The 11,871-nt window shown below is 41.2% G+C and overlaps 1 protein-coding gene across 1 annotated transcript in view; it reads right to left on the minus strand.

Annotated features, from left to right (window-relative positions):
• LOC128869515 (glutamate receptor ionotropic, kainate 2-like) overlaps window positions 1–10,499 on the minus strand; it is an 88,800-nt gene extending 78,301 nt beyond the window's left edge. Inside the window, exon 1 of the mRNA XM_054112084.1 lies at window positions 10,410–10,499. The gene's annotated coding sequence lies outside the window, so the exon portion shown is untranslated. The remainder of the gene's footprint in view (window positions 1–10,409) is intronic.
• Window positions 10,500–11,871: the final 1,372 nt, after the last annotated feature.

The following is an 11,871-nucleotide window of genomic DNA, read 5'->3' on the forward strand; positions in this document are numbered from 1 at the left end:
GACCAATAGAACAAACAATTTTCTGGACAGACTCCAAAGTAGTTCTGCATTGGACTAAATCGCATCCATCGTCGTTGCAAACTTTCGTCGCAAATAGAGTGTCCGAGATCCAAGAGTGGACCCAGAATGTGTCGTGGCGTCAGGTGCCCACAAAACAAAATTCAGCGAATCAAGTGTCTCGGGGTTGTAACGAGGACGAATTGGGTAATTCAATATGGTTTAGTGGTCCACAGTTCCTCCTAGAAGACCCTCCTACACGGCCAAAAAATGTCAACTTCAGTCTCTCTCCAGAACAAGAAGCACTCGAGAAGAAGAAGAACGCAATTACGTTAACCGCAATCAATGCCACAACAAATCCACTTCTCGAAATAATTGACAGGTTCTCATCTCACAGAAAAGTGCTTCGGATTTTCGCTTATAGGTATGTATACTCAGATGGCTTCGAAAAATACGAGAGCGAAAAGCAGAATCTGAAATTATACCCACGGCAAAGGAATGACAATTGAGTTTCCTTAAAACTGTCGAAATAATTCAACATTTTGAATTTAGCGATGAAATTAATAAATTATCATTATCGTTTAAATTGATTCGAGTAGGTGGCCGTTTATTAAACGCGCCAATCCCCTATGATGCTAAGTTCCCTTTGCTATTACGCAAAGACTCGCACTTTGTGAAAGCATACATTTTCGTAATCACCATGCCGGTCCAAATGCATTGGTGCGCTGCGAGAAAAAATATGGCTGGTAAATGCCCTCCCGTGAAAATGTATATTGCCATTTTCGTGTGTTTCGCTTCAAAGGCAGTTCATCTAGAACTTGTTACTGATTTAACTGCTGATAAATTTATTTTCGCTCTCAAAAGGTTCATTGGGCGCCGAGGGATGCCAGCCAAAATATACTGCGACAACGCGACGAACTTTGTGGGAGCAGAGAGCAAGCTGAGGGAGCTCCGGGAATCCTTTCTGGCACAGAAAGAGGAGATTCTCCAATACGCCGCCGACGAAGGATTCATCTTCTCCTTCATACCACCGAGAGCACCCCACTTCGGCGGCCTGTGGGAAGCAGCAGTGAAGTCGGCCAAACATCTGCTGGTGCGCGCCGTAGGCAACGCGCTGTTAACCACCGAAGAAACCGCAACGCTTCTCGTCGAAGTAGAAGCGGTACTGAACTCCCGATCGCTCGCACCACTCAGCAACGACCCCAACGACGGCGAGGCGCTAACGCCGGCGCATCTACTAATCGGTTGCCCCTTGCGAGCTTTGCCACCGGAGAAGGTACCCGCCAACCTCAGCCGCTGCTTAGAGAGATGGCAGCTTGTTTGCTCTCTTAAGCAACAATTTTGGCGCTCGTGGTCGAAGAGCTACCTTCTGGAACTTCAGCAGCGCAACAAGTGGATGCACCCGCAGCCCAACGTCCAACCAGGCCAACTCTTTGTCGTCCACGAAGGCAACGTACCACCGCAGCATTGGGTGCTCGGCCGAGTAACCGCAACCATTCCCGGAGCAGACGGCAAAATTCGAGTCGCAGACATTGCTACTAGGTCGAGTGAAGTACGACGCCCTATCCACAAACTCGCCGTGCTGCCGGTGGAAAACAAGAATTGAAGGCTGTTGGATTCCTTCAAGGTGGCCGGTGTTAAGCCAGATTCTGGCAAACCATTCTAATAGAATAATGTAATAATAATAGAATATAATAAATTAATATAGTATTGAATTTAAATAATGAAAATGTATTCAAGCTTAATATTAAGTTATTTTATATTTTTTATTTATAAGTATATAGTATACTTTACTGTCTCTCGCTGTCGCTATTTCTTTACCTGTTTCTATTTACTTCCGAGCATTGACTCTATTTCTACAGCTATACTTTCCGTTCTTCCTATTTCTATTTACTTAACTGCATACTCTCTCTAACTCTCCACATACTGTTCTTCCATTTCCGTTATTTCTTTTATCTTAGTTTTAGGCCTGATATAAGGACAGAACATGGAAAATAAAGTCACTTTGGAATTGTAATCGGACGTGTACGGTGTTATTCTTTGAATTCGAATCCACAGGCAATTAATTTCGCGCTTCCCTAAGTAAAGTGTTTTTAAAAATTAATATCATTATTATTATAAAAATTAATATATCTTCACAAAACAGTGAAGAATTTTCATATACAGATATATATATGCTGTATGTATATATGTATATGTATATATATATGTATATATCCTGCGTGCACTTGCCACAGCAAGAAATATTTCGATAAAATGTCTCAAGAAATCCAGCGCACATTCATAGGGACAGCATTGTGCCAAAAATTATGAATTTGAAAGTGTCAATGAAATTGTCCATAATTTATAACTTTTAAGGTCTTTAAAAAACTTTTTATGTCTTAACTATGAAGAGATACATTATTATTCGATATGTCAATTTTTATAAGGTACTTGTTGCTGTCTTCTGCATTTTACTGTACGCTCATTCGCGCACTTCAAGAACAGCAGACTTCACTTAAAAGACATATTTACATACATATATGGGTGCATATATACAGAGCCGTGACTATTCGATATGACAAAAATTCACGATTTGATGATGATGCTATTGATCTGGACAACGTATATTTTCAACAAGAAGGCGCTACGTGCCCCTCAAGCAACGAAACCATTCATATTTTACGGGAAAAGTTTGCGGAACGTGTTATCTTTCGAAGAGGTGATCACAATTGGCCACCGAGATCTTGTGATTTATCACCTTGAGACTTTTTCCTTTGGGGCCACGTGAAAGAGAAGACCTACGCCAACAGTCCAGGGTCGATTCAGGACCTCAAAGATGGAATTGGTGAGGCTATCGAGGACGTAGGGCATCCACTTTGCATTCGGTTATGGAAAAGTTCATGAAAAAGATATTGTGCTGTAACCGTGGTCGTGGTTGTTATTTCCCTTATGTTATTTTCCATTTATAATGGCATCCCTTCCTCTTTATAATGAAATAAACATCCAATCATTTACATTAAAAAATAGCATTTTTCTTTGAATATCAAAATAACACCTCTTACTGGAAAACCCTTAAGACATATGAGCTCGATTAGATTAGATTAGATTTGTCAAACCCAAGTCCAAGCACTCAGTCAGTAGACCATTGTACTACACTCGGATAGAAATCAGTAGAAAGAATAGAGATATGAAATATAAAAGGTGGATGGTAAAAACGGATAAATTAGTTTGAGGTCACTCTTCCACAAATCTCTTGGATTCATTGATGAATTTTAAGAGATCCGGAAGAGGAAGAGTATGAACTTTGTCAATACTCAGTGTATCGCAACCCAATATCCTAAGTCTGATTCTGGAAAATGCAAGACAGCTACAGAGAAAATGTTCTGCAGTGTCGTGATTCTCAAGACACGATAGGCATATCGGGCTGTCCATGACCCCATGGTAGCCATATGCTGACCACAGACGTTGTGCCATGTGATTACACCCACCAGTACTCTCAGGTCCTTCCTGCTGAGTTTTAGGAGGAAGGTGGCTGTTTTCCTATTTGGTTCTTTCACAAAGCACTTGGCTACTCTGCACGAGTTTAACTCAGACCAACTACCTCTGTGAGTAGACCTCATGAAGTCGTCAATCCATAGTTGAATAGATGCGGAATTGACACCTAGAAAGGGTTCAGGGCCTAGTGGCATACATGCAGACCCTTCATTTGCCAATTTATCAGCTAACTCGTTCCCTGCAATACCACAATGTCAAGGCACCCAAATAAGACTAACTTTATTGTGTTTTGAAACACTGCTCAGTTTTGTCTTACATTCACCATCGAGAACAGTGTGCACCGCTCCAACAACTGGTGGTATATCTGACAGTGGCCAGTCTTACTTCATTTCCCCAGACTCCGTTTAACTTGAGCCTGTACGCCGCCTTCAGTGCTTCCTTTCGAATTTAAAGATCTAGAGGTTGCAAGTTCAGAATGGCATTAAGGGCATCACCAGATGTTGTGCTCATGGCACCTGTGATACCACTTCTCTGTAGCCTGTTTAGGGGTTTTACTCTGGAATTAACCTTTGTGGCTTTCCACCATACTACAGAGGCGTATGTAATAATGGGTCTAATCAGGGTGATGTACAGCCAGTGTTTTATCGCCGGCCTCAGACCACATGTCTTGCCAAAGGTTTTCTTACACTGATAAAAGACTTTTAGTGTTCGAGAGACCTTCTGCTCGACGTACTTCTTCCAGGTAAATTTACTATCAGGGATTACTCCTAGATGTTTAACCTCAGAAGACAGTTGCAGTGTTACCCCTTTGTAGTGGGTAGTAACAGGCCTTCCATATTGCGTTTCCTAGAGAAAAGCACTAAGGTACTTTTTGTAGGATTCACCGAAAGACCATGCAATTCGCACCAATACTCAATCTTATTTAGAGCTACCTGCATTTTATTGCACATAACTTCAAGTGATCGTCCTGAGATTAATACGCACACATCGTCTGCATAGGCTTGGATGTGTGCAATTTGATGCAGGTCATTAAGAAGAGAGTCCACCACGAAGCACCAGAGAAGGGGAGAGAGTACACCGCCTTGTGAGCAACCCTTTTTAACCTCAACCTTGACTCCTTCATCGCTTTCTCTATCCATGGTAAGCAGTTTTTTGGATAGCATAGAGTGGATCCATTTGAAAATGATTTCTTCTACTTCATGACTTCTGATAGAAGAGCGCATAGAGTCAAAGGTAGCATTGTCGAAAGCTCCTTCAATGTCCACAAACACACAAGAGTGTACTCTCTTGTTTCCAGCCCTTTTTCGATTATGCTAACACACTCATGCAGAGCCGATTCGCAAGATTTTCCACTTTGATAAGCGTGTTGTCTGACGCTGAGAGGTTCTCGACTTAGAACCCTCGTCCTAATGTGCTTCTCCACCAACCCTTAAGCATAAACGATGTCAGGCTTATAGGTCTGAAACTTATACAACTCTGAAACAAATACAACTTTCACCAAACGCCACAATTGTGGAACATAAGCGTGCGCAAGACATGCCGTAAAGATTTTTTTCAAAACCTTTATTAGTTGTTCTCCGCCGCGCTTGAGCATGATTGGTTAAATGCCATCGGGTCCTGGGGACTTAAAGTTTTCGAATGACGAGAAGGCGAACCTTATCGTTTCCTCGTTAACTATCCTGGATGCAATGAACCAATCACGTCATGATCAGATTGATCGATAGAGCTTTAACCAACAACATTCCTGGAGCCAGGGAAAAGTGTTGAAAAGAGAACATCGTACACTTCTGATTTTGAGTCCGTATAAGTACCATCTGGTTTGAGCGGTGGGTCTAGCCTAGCCGTCCGGTCTCTTTGGAGGGCTTTGCATAACCCCGCTGAACTCTTCCGTTCCTCCAGTTTACTGCAGAAGGTTCTATACGAGTCCAATTTAGATGATCTAATTTTCTTTTTATATTCCTTCCTCAGCTTTCGGTAGGCAGTCAAATCTTATTCCAACTGAGTTTTAAGAGCTCTGTTAAGAAGTTTCCTGGAAGTTTTCCGGAGTTGTATGAGTTGGAACTTATCAATGAATTTGTTTTGTTGTGCTTTTTCATATTTGAAACTGTTCAGCGCCGTCGCAGGTAAATAATCATGGCCGCTACAGCTGCGCTTATGAATGCATTTTCTTCTTGTAGTCGCTGTCTTAGAATTTTGGTTTTGGAAACATATGCCTATAGAGTCATAAAGTGAGTGTGTGCGGTTATATTTAGAATCATGGCTGCTACGACTTCGCCGTTTGTTCTTGTAGTCGCTAGGCATACAATTTTATTCACTATTCAATTTAACGCCATTATTCATTCTAACAAAGAGATTATTCGAGAATCGTTCTTGTAACTACAAGATAACAAAAGATAGATCCTTTTAAGTTATAAGTTTCTTATCTTAGGATTCTGAAATTTATAAGAAATAAAGCGTGTTGAGTTTAGTATGAAATATATGTGGAGTTTTATTCCACCTATAATTGGTGACCCCTACAATTTACCAACACGCATCATGGAAACAGACATCGGACAAACTGGCGATACTGAGCCTGTCGTACACAACGGAGCGTCCAACGAAGAATTTTTCGAAGCAAGTAATACCTCTCAGCTTCAACCTCCCTTGGCCGCACACATCGACTGGTTGGAACGATTGGAGCTACCACCGTTTTGGTGCTAATAAATCCAGTTATGGTTTGCCGCAATTTGTGCCTCGATCCAGCTCAGGAGGATCACAGCGGATGCAACGGAATACTCCGCAGTAGCCGGCCTCCTTGACCAAGACGCGCTCATGATTGTTAAGAACATCGTTGCACACCCACCCGTAACAGATAAGTATACTGCGTTAGAGGAGGCTCTGGTCAACCATTTTGAAATTCCCCAGGAGCGCCGCTTCAAAATGGTGCTGTCTGGAAACGAGTTACAGTAACGACGCCCTACTGAGCTTTTGGCAGAAATCAATCGTCTAGGAGGAAACCATCTAGACCCATCATTCGTCCGTTAGCTCTCACCGCCACTGGTTGGCAGGACAATGCTAAACTTGCACAAACAGCAAACCGGCTTATGGCAATTAAGCGTGACTCCGAAAACCACTGCGTAATCCCAATCGCCCGCGAGACTGCAACCAGCAGTGGTTTGCAGAAACAACTAGACGAGCTAGCTAAGCAGGTCGAGAAACTGTCACAGAAGCTTCACGGATCAGTATTGGGCGAAGACTGTCAAAAACAACTCAACAATTCGAAGAACGTATCTCGCAGCACCACCAGCAATACCCCAACATCCACGTGCTACTATCATCGTCGATATGGCGCACGTGCAAACAAGTGCACGCAACTTTGTGCTTTCTAGGGAAACGTGAATCGCCCCCAGTAGACACGGCGGATACTGATGGCAAGACAATTTCTCGTCGACTATTTGTATCCGACCGTACAAGAGGTACGAAATTCCTTGTCGATACCGGCGCGGATATTTCGGTCACCCCACCCTCGCATCAAGACCAAGCAACACCACCACGGTTTCGGCTTCAAGCTGCAAACGGCAGCAAATTATAAACGTATGGTGAAAAAGTCGTCCTGCTCAACATGGGCTTACAGCGACCGATCCGTTGGATCTTCGCATCGCTAAAGTGCCTTATCCAATGATAGGTGCAGATCTCATCCACGCTCTTGGGATAATAGTAGAGCTTAAGCGCGTTCACTTAATGGACACCAACTTAGACTCAGAGAGCATAGGATCGTACGCTACTGCTCCGGTCACAGCCATCACAGCACTTATTCAAACCAACAAATTCACAGCTATCCTCAAGGCTTTCCGAAATTTCTGGGTAGTCCCTCCAACTCCACGGCATCCGTCACTTATGCCCGGAGCGCCTCAAAGTAGCCAAGAAGGAATTTGAGCTAATGGACGTGTTGCGATACGCCAGACCGTCAAAAAACACACTGCACATGGCAAAAAAGAAGAACGAGGATTGGAGACTATGCGGGAACTACTGTAGGCTTAGCGAGAAAACCATTCCCGGCCGGTACCCGATAGCGCTCCTCAATGACTATTCCACATCCCAGTGGCTGAGGAAGATACCAAAAACAGCTATAATAACCCCGTTTGGTTTGTTCGAATTCGTTGGTATGCCTTTCAGACTACGCAACGCACACAATCATTTCAACGTTTCATCAACGAAGCATTTACTGGGCTCGACTTTGTCTATGCTTATGTCGGCGACTTTCTCGTAGCATCGAGTGACGAACAACAACACCTCCGATTCGTGTTTCAACGGCTCAGTAAATACGGCCTTTGCATTAATGCGGAGAAGTGTGTTTTGGGAGCAGCTGAAGTCGACTTTTTGGGCTATCGGGTAACAGCGCTCGGGTCAGCACCACTTCCTAGCCGAGCCCAGGCACTAGGTGACTTTCCCAAGCCTAAAACACAGGCGTCTCTCTAGCTATCAACTACAACGCAGGCGTCTCTCTACGAATTTTTGAAAGACTCAAAGAAGAATGATGGGAAGCCAGTACCATGGACAGCAAAGCAGACAAAGCGTTCGCTTCCATCAAGAAAAAAGTCGCAACCGCAACTTTACTGGCACACCCTTCACCATCTGCTGCGGTGTTGGAACAAAATAATAATAACGTTTGTCAGTCGCTTGGATTTTTCTCTAAGAATCTATCACCCATGCAGATTAACTACAGAACGTATAATAGGGAGTTTACGGCCTATTATAAACTCGGCCATTAAAAATTGTCGCCACTGCACAGTGGTCCCGCCGCGTAGGAAGAGCGGTCATAAGAACTTTTGAGGTGATAAATGACTTTTTAGTACGTTTTTAAGTTGACAAATATTTTTATTTGTTAAAAAAACATTAAGACATATAAAAAGTAATATATATATAATAAGAATATATATAAGATATAATAATTATAATATATAATAAAGTAATATATAATTAATATAAAAAGTCAAAGGAAAATTAGGTACACACATTTTTTATATACAATTTTTTTGTTTCGTTTAAAGTTTTGCATAAATCTTAAATTATAAACAATAATAAAAAAAAAACATTAAATTCCGAAAGGATGAACATAAAGTATACTTTGATGCCAGTTAACTTATTCTTATTTATGAAAACAATAAAATATTCACTTCCCAAAAAGTTAATGTACTTAGAAATACAAAACTTTTAACTCAATAAATCTAACACTTCTCTTGACATCATAGATTTCTTTTTACATGGTAATTTTCGTAGACTGGATATAAATGGATCGGAATAAAGATCCGTGCAAAAGATCCGTGTTAGTTGCAGTTCTTGAGTACTTTCTGGTATTGTCACGTCTGAATTGTTTCACTAATTTATTACATGATTCAGCTGCCTCCTCTGATAATTCTCCAATTGATAATAAACAATGATCGATCACCTCTGACCTATGAATGAGCACTTTATGAACTGATGCAGGTAAGTTATACCATGAATATTTACTAACTAGAATTTTAGCAGTGTCTAGTGCGTATATTTGTTAATTTATTCGAATTAATTTTAAAACCAGATGAAAAACATTTTAGGAGATAACTACATCTGTCTATAACGTGTTTGTCTATTCCTGTGATTTCGGATGATATGGTTGAATGAAGGAAAAATTTTCGTGTTGTATTTCCATCATTAGAGGTGCCACTTCCTCCACTTCGCGGTTTGTCACCTATCAAGCCTAATTGTTCTCTAAACTCCCTCTGAACAAATTCCTTTCTCTTAGCTAAAAGTGCTTTTTCCTCAGATGAACGTGCTTGCCACCATTTAAATTCGATTCTATGAATAAAGTATTCAAAAAATCTAATCCAAGAATGCAGGGGTGATAAACCAAATTCAAATATACTGGAGTTTACTTGTTAGTTTCTACACTTTTCTAAGTCATTCATTTCTTTAGGTGTCGCCCCACAAATATAACATTTACTCGTAGATGAGTCACTAAGAGCACAGCACACTTTACCATCAACCATAGTAAAGAATGACTTACTTTATAACTATGGTTATCGATTTTAACAACAGTCGGATTCAAGTCACTAATAGCTTTTTTAAAATACTCTTCTTCTTGAACACAAAGAGCTTTAGTTTCTTTAGCAAATTGAAAACGTATAGGCCGACAAAACCTTGTGGAGGATGGGCGAGGGTTTTTCCAAATTATCTTATCTGGGTCAGAGGTAATCGATTTACAAATTAATTTGCTTGTATTCGCTCTGTCCAGTGCTGCCATCGAAACCCCATTTACCTACTAATTCATACTCAGTGCAACTTGATTCAGATATATTTACCAATACTGGTTTTTGAGATTCGAGAATTCGAGAGCATATGTGGTCCAACAATCATTGTAAATTAATTTTGGCAGATGATTCTGTAACGCCAATTCCTGTTGGGTAACACCGTTTTTTTGCGTCAAGAACTTTTCTATAAGATGGGAAAGCGTTAGGCAATTTTGTATGAATAAAGTCTCTTAATAACAAATACTGATGTTTGGTGAGTTTTGCCGCATTAAATAGAGACAAAACTTAGTCCGTATTGAATTCTAAAGAATTTGAATTTGATTGCTTTGAATTACTTAGTATTGCATGAATAGCGGAACTATCAACATTAGCTAGATCGGATAACCTGCGACGCTTTGTCCTCTTGCTGCAATCCTCAAAATCTTTTCTGTGCCCCTGCCTGTGTTCGCTCGGAGAAGGATTCGTAGAGTTTGTCACCTCGCCCGACTCCCGCTTTTTCAACACACATAATTCGGTTTCAGTTGACCAATTACTGTACTTGGCAATCAGCCTTGTTTTTGATCTTTGCACTTTTTTCCAGTATCGAGAAATCCGTGAACAGATCAAAGAAACACGATTTTCAACGTCTTCTAAGGTTAAATTCTCAGAGTTTGGTAAAGCTTGAATTACCTATATTATGTTCTTCAGTAGGTGGCGACATCTATCAACATCATTGTTAATGCTATTGTAACATAACCACGTGTCTAGAATATAAATGCGCGTAGATGAACATTTCAAATTTACACCTAAAACAAAAAAAATCTTTATTAGCAATCTTGGTAGAATCACATTTTTCAAAATCCTACACATAGGTACAGATTAGACCCTATATCAAGCGCAGTCGCAGGTCATCGCAGCTAGAAAATACTTTTTCTTAAAGAGGACATACGTAAGAATATTTTAATGTATGTTTCATTTGTGCAAATTCGTGCGAACTTATTGTAGTTAAAACTTTACAAACTTCTTACAAAAAAAAAAATAAACGGCAAATTTTAAAGTACGTGTTTCGTACGGTCTGAAAACCTATTAAATAATAATTAAAAAAGATAACAAAACGTTTAACATGTCGTACATACCTTCAACTTCAATTTCAATTGTACAACAAGTCATAAACACAGTAATGCTTAGAAAAATAACACTTCCCGGAACTGCGTAAGTACGGAACGGAGACCACGCTAACTATCACTTTTCAAATTCTCTTACTATGGAGGCACAATTATAAGTGAATTGTTTGTGTAGTTGAAATTTCTTTTATACTCTAAGTTACTATGACTAATGAACTAACATTTAGCTAAATATTGTTGCATAATTTTAACATGACTATATTCATCCAATGTCCTATGGCGGAACCACTGTGCACTGGGTCGAAGACTGCAAGTTCGCTGTGAGAACGGATCACAAACCTCTCATTTTCGCCCTCCGACAGTAATCAAACAAGTCATCCCCACGACAAATCAGACAGCTGGGATTCATAACCGAATTCGCCACCAACTTCGAGTACATTTCCAGTTCAGACGACAATGTAGCAGACACGTTTTCTCGCGGGAAGACTATGCACTTGTCAGGAGTTAATGACTACGACGAACTATCGCGCCCAGGTATCGGGCGAAAAACTGCAACGCCTGCTAGCTCACACTGAAACATCGCTTAAACTCCTAACACTGACTTTTGGCCCTAATTGTCAGACTGTGACGCCTCAACCAACAACATCAGACCATTTGTGCCAGCAACGCTACCCCATCAGATCTTTCAAACCTTATACAACCTCGCACACCCCAACGGCAGGGTAACAGTCAAAATCAACGGTATGTGTGACCGTGCATGAATAAAGGAATTAGTGGGCTCGCGAGCGTGTTCCATGCCGGCGCTCCAAAGTAGGTCGCCACGTACACCCAACTCCGGCCGAATTCCCTAGCCCAGACGAAAGATTCGACCACGTCCATCTGGATTTGGTTGGACCGTTGCCGGAATCTCGGGGGTACAGATACTGCATAATTATGGTCGACCGATCAACAAAATGGCCCGAAGCAGTACCCAATAGAGACATCACGGCAAACACGGTTGCCAATACGTTCTACGCTACCTGGATCAC

Source organism: Anastrepha ludens, chromosome X, assembly GCF_028408465.1.
Source record: "Anastrepha ludens isolate Willacy chromosome X, idAnaLude1.1, whole genome shotgun sequence".
In the NCBI taxonomy this organism is placed as follows: domain Eukaryota; kingdom Metazoa; phylum Arthropoda; class Insecta; order Diptera; family Tephritidae; genus Anastrepha; species Anastrepha ludens.